Source organism: Malurus melanocephalus, unplaced genomic scaffold (genome assembly GCF_030028575.1).
Source record: "Malurus melanocephalus ecotype Western Australia unplaced genomic scaffold, MMel_1.1 scaffold_149, whole genome shotgun sequence".
NCBI classification, from domain to species: domain Eukaryota; kingdom Metazoa; phylum Chordata; class Aves; order Passeriformes; family Maluridae; genus Malurus; species Malurus melanocephalus.
The window spans coordinates 743086-751719 of record NW_026623381.1 but is presented as its reverse complement, the minus strand read 5'-3'; the positions used below and the strand labels follow the sequence as shown (position 1 = coordinate 751719).

Genomic DNA, 8634 nt, shown 5'->3' with positions numbered 1-8634 from the left:
GTTCTGCACCTCAAACACACCATCAAGGTCAACGGGAGGGTTTTCTGCTTCTAGGTGAACACATTCAACTCAAAATCCTGCTACAGACTCTCCCAGTGAGTAAAAAAATCTCTGAAAACATCTCTAAAAAAWYYYYYYWAAAAAATCTCTAAAATCTCTAAAAAAATCTCTCTAAAACATCATTGAAGTATAATCCCACTGAGCACACAGCCCCAAAAAATCAGGTTCTCACAGAAGAGTCAGGTCTACAAAAATCAGAGCACCCCAAATTGTTCCATCAGCTGAAAATGCTTAAATTTATCTTCTTGGCTGTAGTGGGGTAAAACATCCCAACCGAAAAAGGAAATAAAACCCAGATGGTGGAGGATCCATCCCTAACACCTCCCTGGCCACTGGAGCATCCTCTCCTGCTCTTTTTGCCCTCCAGCATCCCACACTGGAGTCCCCAGCACAAAACCCACACTTCCACCCTCACTGGGGGATTTCCAGGGGYCAGAAAATCCCATTTGGACAGAAAAACTCCTTTTCTGTGCAAGTGTGGCCTGGGTGAAGGCAGCCTGGGAGCAGGGCTGGCGTGTGGGGATCAGGACACTGCACAAAGGATGCTCAGAGCTGCTGAAAGTGGCACTCAGTCAGCTCRGCTCACATCTGCAGCGAGCTGTGATCTCAGCCCCGCTGCCCCAGCACAGAGGTCCCTTTGATAAATCTCTCTGTACAGGGGCTGCAGCGCTATTTCCGCATGAAAGAAGTAGATGCAGTTTTTTTCYGATAATCTTTACAGCCCAGTGGCCTGGAAGAGTGAGTTTTTCTCTCTCTGGTTGGAGAGCTGCTGCGCTCCATCAGGCTCAGGTATGGCCAGGGGAGCTCCTGTCTCACACCCTGCCTCTCCCAGCACTCATTTCCATCAGTCCTTCAGCACCAGCTCCGCTTGTTTTGTCTTTTTTGTGTGCTCTGAGCAGAGAAATTTGTCACAGGGACATCCCTGAGATCACACCCAGAGCTGCACTGCAAATCCTCCTGGCGGAATTCTCAATGTACTCACAGGGCAAACTCTGTGTAAGTGATGAAAATTTCATTTTTTTTTTCTTTCCTTAAGGAAACTCTACAAYTCTTTGCATCCCTGCTCTGTGGAGATGTGCAAATTTGAAATCAGATGCACAAAATCAGGAGTGTTCACCTGCCTGGGAGCCTCAGCTCTGAGTGTGACCCATCCCATCCCCAAGGATGGCACAACACGAGATGTGGGACAGAAGCAGATGTGGGCACAGAGCTGCCAGGTCAGTCCCTGCCCCTCTGCCACTGCTTTTCACCACCAAAAACGGCATCAAAATTACACCAAAATTACAAAATTACACCAAAATTGCACTTGGAGTGGAAATTATGTCCAAAAAATGAAGTCTTTTGAGGATGAGGATGAGGATGGGAAACTCCACAAGAATTCCACACTGCTGGCTCCAGCTGTCACTTTAGTGCCAGCCCACATGCCCATTGCTCTTCCTGAGGTATTTCACCCACTTTTCCCAAAACTTCAGTCCTGGACTGAGAAATCCTCACCCTCTGTCAGCCAGGGAGGCTCCTCAGCCTCTCCCACACCAGCCTCGCTCATTATGACTGCAAACATCATTCTGGCTCAGAAAATCCTAAAATTACAAACGAAAGAGGCCTGGGAGAAGAAATCTGACAAACCCCACAAAGTGCAGCGTGCCCACATCATCAGTGGCTGCTGTCCTGTGCTGTGATTAGACTCTAATCCCTAATTAGTGGGGAAAACAATGATGTGGAAGAGGGGAGCCAGTGCTCAAACACCATTAATGCCAAGGGTGTAAATGAACTTTTTTGCAGCAGAACCATTTGAGGCTCATTAAGGGCAGCAGCCAAGRAGAGTGAACCAGGGATTTTACCCATTTCAGATAGGAAGGGATGTCCAACCACCACCTCCCCTCCTCTGCCATCTTTGGAGTGAGGAAAAGCCTGCCAGAGCAGGGAAAAATAAACAAATTGATCTTTAAGATTCTCTGGCTCATTCCAGCCTCCCCTGGGATTTTCAGAGAGAAGATTTTCAAAAACTGCTCATGGCAAACTGCTCCTGATTTACCCTGAATTGTCACTTGGCTCCTCGTGTGCTGCACCAGAGCACAGACACACTGCCCCAACACCCTGCAGCTCCAGGATATTCCCGGAATTTTCCACCCTTCCCACTCTCAACCACATTTTCCATCCTCTCCRCCCCTCCTGTGCGTGCACCCCCACGTCCACACCCATCCTGCAGCRGGCAGGTGGGAGGAATCACAACCCCACAGGGAGTTCCTGAAGAAATATTTAATTTCTGAAGGAAAAAAAAAAAAGAGGGAGGGGAAAGAGAAAAAAAAAAAAATCCCCTGTTTGGAAACCCTCCAAGAACAAACAAGCAGCCYATTCTGACAGCCAGTGGAACAAAATAGTCCGAGATGGTTTTTGCTTTTTCCTTTAACTTTTTCTTCGTGAAGAAGTGTGGGAGGGAATGAGGAGCCTCCCCACCATCTCTGGTTGCTAAAGCTGTCCCTGCCTGGCACARTCTCAACACCCTGAAGTCTCTCCAAACACAGGAGCCTGAGAATTCAGCGAGAATTCGGGTGCAAAGAGCAAACCTCACCAAACCCACGCTCTGCCGGCACAGGTTCTGACACATTTGTGTCTGYGCTGCTTATTTACTGTGAAAAATGAACATTTTCATTCCAGTGAGTGATTTTCTGATGTGAAATATGGATCTGGCAGGAGGATGGCATGGCCCAGCCTCGCCAGCTGCAGCCCAACTCCCTCAGAGCACCCCAATCCTGGGATATTTTGGGGATGGGGCACAGGACACCCAGGATGCTCAGGATTTTTCTTTTCAGATGTGAAATTTCAATGTATTAACTTGTCCCAACTCATCTCTTCCCCAAGAAAAATCACAATTTCCTACCCAATCTCCCTCATTTTTCTTTACTCCGTTTCACATGGCAGAAAAGCCCCGAGTACTGGGGATTGTGGAGTTCAGCCACGCCAGAACCTTCAGCCTGACAGTTCCCCTTCCTCCTGAGCTACATTCACACCCACATGTTAATCTGTTTCCAGAAATGTTAATTATTATTTGTAACCAAAAGCGCTTGGCCTTGGGACAGCCTCATCATCACACGCCGTYGCAAGAGGGTTTTAACGAAGGAACAGAAGAGCTCATTACAGAATAAAAAATTCCCTTTATTCCAAGAGTCCCTGAAGTGATATTAGCCAGGATGGATTTCCTTCCTTTCCCTGTGATGCTGAACAGTTGAGCTCCAGTGGTGAGAGAGGCACACAAAGCCTGTTGAAAGGCTTTGTGACATAACCAAGGAGGTTCAATGAAACCCCAGAATAGCCAGAAATTGCTGGATCACCCCAAAAAACCTGGGGTTTAGAGGTTTTTAGAGGGCATCTCCCCTCCTCTGCTTTTTGGAGGTGTTTTAGCATTCATACGTGGTTTTTTTTAAGTAAAAAAAGATCTTTTTCTCCCTGATCTTGTCTAAAATGAACACAAGGAGAACTCAGGCAAATCATGAAGGTACAAGAAAATCAATTTGATCCACATTAAGGATATGCATTTATCCATGTCCTGATCAATACTTCGGATTCCTGGCAGGTTAAAGCACTTCCATCAATTCCAACAGCAGAATTCTCTCACCAAGACCACRGGAATCACAAAAGATCCTCCCTGCACTTGTTTGATCTGAAACATTACATCTCTTAATGTGACCCCTTGGAAAAATATTGGGGGAAGCAGCCAAGAAGAGGGGAAAAAAAAATAAAATGAAAACTTCCCAGAATGAGCATTTCTGGCTTTTTCAGTTCCACATTCACAAACAGTGTGGAGTTTTAAGTAGGGGAGAAAAAAGGGAAAAGGAAGAGAATTTGCCAGAGCACAGCCAAAAGCTGCTCCTGCAGGGAATACCAGGAGCTGCTGGGATGGGGCACTGCCATCTGCTCCAGTGTGACCCCTCTGTGGGACAGCAGGTGACACCAGGGCCACCACCTGGGCACATTGCAGGAGTTTCTGCCCTCAGGGTGCAGTGAAAGATTAACTGGATTTTATCAGCAGTTTGTTGCCTAAGCATGACTGGAGGCTGGGGTGCTGTTTCTGAAGCTGTGAACAACCCCAAAACATCCCAAAACATCCCAAAACACCCCAAAAATCATCCCTTTCAACATTAACTGCCTCCAGCAACTGGGAAGGTCGCCAGGCTACCAGACATTCCCAGAGCAGGGAGAACTCCAAATAACAAGCTCCCACACCCAAAAAACCCTCAAGCTGGCAAAGGGAAGGAAGGACAACCCCAATCTTTGCTGCTCCAGGTGCTTTTGGAGCGTTCACCCCAATGTCCAACCCTTCAGAACCATTCCAGGAAGGTCACTGAAACCACGGGTGGCCAAATGCCCGATGACCAAATTGCTGTGGTGTTAATCATTGTCCACTGGTGRGGAGTTAATCATCAACTGGCTGCAGTCACAGCCCTCCAGGCACCCAGGGCTGCTTTCCTCAGCTCTCCTGAACTTCCCAGAGCTGGGGATTTTCCTTCAGGCTGGCAGCACCCAAAGGCTCTGGGAAAAATGCACAGGGAACACTTGCAGCTCCTCCTTCAGTGGGGACAAAGTGACAGCAAACTCTGGGTTAATTTGGTTTCTTCCATGCAATGACACATAGAAATCTCTTTGCTTTACTGCTCCCTCGGGAATTTAAAATAATAAAAAAAATAAAATAAAAACACGCACGCCCTTCTTTTGGAGAATTCTCCTCACTCCCCTCCCCGCCCACCAGCCACTGGTGACACAGGGAGCTGAGATGTTCCCAGCTGCCACAGGATCCCCCTGGGCACACAGCCAATGCCACAGGGCCATCTGAGGAGCTGGCACAACATGGGAAGTCCCATCCGGCCACCCATGGGTTTGTAGGGTCGGGATGGGATGTCCAGTGCAGCTGCCAAGGGATGCTCTCCCCTCCCAGATGTTATTGCTCCATGCACTCTGTGGTGCAGACAGAGAACACACTGCTTTTAACATCTTCTTGGCTCCAAGAGGTCATAAAAAAACCCTAAAAAGTCAAAATAGGAGGAGAGGAGCTCCCCCAGCACCAGCAGGTCACAGCTGGCACAGGGTTTGTTGTGCTATAGCAGCCCCTCATCTGAAAAYTCTGCACTTTTCACCCAACCCTATATTAATTATATATTAATTCATATAAATCTCCCCCTTTCCCCACCCTAACTGTGTTAAAAAGGCACCCTGAAAAATCCTGCTGCAGGGATAGTGGCTGGTAAGTGGTGCTGGAGATGCTGGAGGGAGGGGAATTCTCAGCAGAGAAACAGAAACCAACTCTCGGTTATGAATCCCTTAAATAATTCTGACAGCGCTCCCCACCCTCCATCTGAAACCCCACAGAAAACGGAGTTTTGTGCCTCTGTGGCAGGAGGGTGGGGTGTTTCAGAGAGGGAGGGAGGACTGTGGCAGCTGAGCCCCTCCAGAGCTGTCCCAAACCATCCAAAGGGACATCAAGGTGGGATATCACACTTGTGGGGTGCTGGGGACAGAGCTGGGGACAAACAGCACTCAGAGAGGACAGCCTGGATTGTCCCCAGGCCTTTCCAAGAGTGATCCTTTACCCTAAAAAATACCCTGAATGTACAGAACAATTACAAAGTTTACAAAGGGCAAATCTGAGTTTACAAAGGGCAAATCTGAGTTTACAAAGGGCACCCCTTTATTTAAAATGAGCTCTGCTTTCACCCCACTGCAGCGTGCCAGGCTTGGGGCCACCTCCCCACAATTCCTGTCCCCTCCCTGGCACCGAGACACTCGAGATGAGCCACATTCAAACCCTGCCCCATCCACCCATGAGTTACACACCAGAAAAAAGCTCAGTGGGGTCAGCTGGGAGGGAGGATTGACCCCAATCCTGCTCCAAACCCTGCTCCAGGTGCGAGGTGGGGGCAGCTCTCCCCAACATCTGGACCAGAACCAGGGTGGAAAACACAACTTCAGTCTCAATAAATATCAGCATCACTCCTCTCTCAGCTGACCTGTGAATCGCTTCCCTTTTTCATTTTTAGAACAGCATCGTTTTGTATCTGTGGGGCAGGGGAGGGAAGACCATGATCTCACAAAAAAAAAAAAAAAAAATTCAAACAGAGCAAGAACTTCAAAAGAAATCCAGGACAATTAAATCCACTTCAGGAGAGCAGAGAGGAGCGGGAGCTAATAAATGGCACGCTCCACAGGTTTATGAATATTTGAACTATATTTCTTAAAAGAAAAAAAAAAATAGCACATTACTGCAAGTTATTTAAAATGAGTAACTCCTTTTAATGAACCTGGCTACCATCACGGTGACTAATAGAGTAATAAAGAGTTTAATCCATATTTATGTACATTTTATGTCATTGCAGTTGCTGCCAATAAATTAGCAAGTCCAATAAGAGTTTGATTTTATACCATCACTGCTCCTAAATGTGGAACAACACACGGTACATGAGCACCAGCTTTTTATTTTATTACTTTTTTAAGAGCCAGGCTGTGCTAACAGAGGCTGGGCACAGCAACCCTGCAGAAGCAGACTCGAAATAAGGATGAGGCAATATTAACTGGGGTTTTACCAGTTAATACTGTTTTTTTCCACGCAGAAAACACCTCTGCAGATGCTGCTGGTGATTATGGTGAGCTCTGAGCCACTTCAGAGGGATCAAATATTCAAAAATAATAAAGAGGCAACTGGTAGAAAGCGATGTAACTACATTTTTTTATGATGTTTTGAAGGGGCATGAATAGAAATACAGGTCCCAGCATCTGCAGTCACTTTTGGAAACCTCTGCCACAAAAAACAGCACAACCCTCACCACAGCAGGACTGCAGAATAACTGGACATGGGGAAAAGAGCTGGCTATGGGCAATTTCAGCTGGTCACGAGCAATTGGAAATGGCCTTTTGGCTCCCCTGGGGACACTGCAGGTGACAGGGAATCCGAGTGGCAGGAGCCTGTCCCATACCCAGCATCCCACAGAAATCCAAAAACTCCACTGGGATTTGGGCCACAAGGCTCAGGATCCCATTTCACCAGCTGTTCCCGTGCTGACTGCAGAAAGTTGCTTCCCAAGGTACTTTAAAACTCAAGGAATTACCAAAACCAGGGGTAAACCTGGACTTGAGAACTTCCCAGGCACAGCTGCTCTGTTGGAAGGGGCTCCATCGACCCCATGGCAGATCCTCCTTGAAGGAAGCCCAGCTCAGGAGCCAAAAAGAGCAATGGAAACATGGAAACCTCTCTGAGAACAACAGCTGGCCAAGGCAAGACTKAGGCATCCCATTTTCCTTCCTCTTTTAAAGCCCCAGTGGTTTTCTACCACCAAAAAACCCCGACGATTCAAAGCCCTTTCCACAGAGGTTGGTATTGCAAGGCCCTGCCTTTCTCCTGGGTAATTACACTCCAGCAATCCCAAAAACTGCTGGGAATCGCTGTCCCAGTGCCCTTTGGGTTTGGAGGAAAGGAATAACCATCCCAGTGGCATTCAGGGAGAAAAACACCCAACACCACCCCACCAAAGACATTCTGCAATTAAACACTTGGCTCCCTCAAAAACGCCTCCTCCACGGTGTAAAACCAAAAAAAACACTATTGATCTGAGCAATGAATAGCTCCAGGAAGAATTTTTTTGTGTGTGAAGTCTGTGTTTGGCCAGCGGGGACGTGGCTTAGAGACTCCCTTTGCTCTCGCCCRTGACTCAAAACGGAAAAGGAGCTCTGGTCAACAGCAGATTTTTCCCTGTTTATTTGCTTTGCCACTGCTGAACACAGATCTGAGGATAATGTGGGAATGAAAGGTGGCGAAGACAATGGGAATGTTTTGACAGGCTTCCAGAGGGATTTAGGGTGGTGCAGAGCTGGACAGCTGATACCTCCACCAAGCTGATAAAAAAAAAAAATAAAAAAATAGAGGTTTTTGTACAGAGAGTCTGTGCTTCCCACATTTTCTATGGTTGGTTGAGGATGRCGACAACATAAAAATACACAAGACGTAGGCAATAAAGCACATTTGGATCTCTTGAAAGTTTATGACACATTCCTTTCCCAAGTGTCCTAAAAAACTAGATTGCCACGAGGAGAGGGGGAATTGCAAATCGCCTCCCCTTCCCTGAAYACAAAGCTGAATGCACCCCAAAATGTGAGCAGGGCAGGAAGGAAAGCAAAGCGTGCTCATCAGCTGATGTGCTCCTGCAGGGTTTAACACCMGGCCCTATTAACAGGCATCACAGGCAATCCCAGGCAGCACAAAGCAAGAGACAATGTGACGATAAAGCAGCATTTTAATTAGCAGCAGTTCCTTCCCCGGCCCAAAAGGTTCCTTCTGTGCATTCATATTCCCAGAACAACAACTGCCTTCTTGTGTTCCATAAATCAAAAAAAAAAAAAAAAAAAAAAACCCTCATAAAACAAGGCACTGCAATTGCACATTCCGCATAATGGTCCAGAAATAAATTAGGCAATAAATATCAAATAATATATCCCCATCAGCAGTGAAAATCTACTCCTTGGGTAATCGGAAGGGAAGATGCCTTCCAGCAGCTTATGTCTGGTAGCCAGGAACAGGTAAAACAATAC

General features: G+C 47.1%; 1 protein-coding gene across 2 annotated transcripts in view; it reads right to left on the bottom strand.

Moving 5' to 3' along the window:
* VAV2 (vav guanine nucleotide exchange factor 2) overlaps nt 1–8634 on the bottom strand; it is a 120269-nt gene that overhangs the window by 80671 nt on the left and 30964 nt on the right. The window lies entirely within an intron of this gene.